The sequence below is a fragment of the Cephus cinctus genome, unplaced genomic scaffold, assembly GCF_000341935.2.
Source record: "Cephus cinctus unplaced genomic scaffold, Ccin1 Ccin1_scaffold0173, whole genome shotgun sequence".
Taxonomy (NCBI): Eukaryota; Metazoa; Arthropoda; class Insecta; order Hymenoptera; family Cephidae; genus Cephus; species Cephus cinctus.
This window is the reverse complement of record NW_014332897.1, coordinates 482,443-482,898: the sequence shown is the minus strand read 5'-3', so window position 1 is coordinate 482,898 and position 456 is coordinate 482,443.

Here is a 456-nt window from a genome sequence, read left to right as displayed (position 1 = left end):
GCACGCATACGGATTATTACACTTTTTCTACTACCTATAACTATACTACCTTTAACTTATAACTATACTACCTATAAATGTTTTGAAAAACTCACAAAAATGGTGTCTAGACCCTGTACCTGCTACGCACTAATATTGAATTTAAAAGAAAACTATGAAGGTACAAACGATGGAACGCAGTGGAGATATACTAGAGACCATACTCTTTCGAAGGGGACTGATTGGAAAGAGGTACAAACGATACTTTGTTGAAGAACTTCAAAAATTGGTGTCTGAGCGTTGTACATGCTACGCACTTAACTAGAATTTCTATAAATCCTGATAGGTTTTAACAATAGTTCTGCTACGTAACATCGTTAAAATAGGAATTTTCCAAAAATTAAGGTGCTACATGGGTGTCAGCTCCAGCACTGCACTTTTCTAAAATCTCTTGAAAATGATTCAATAATAGGCTTC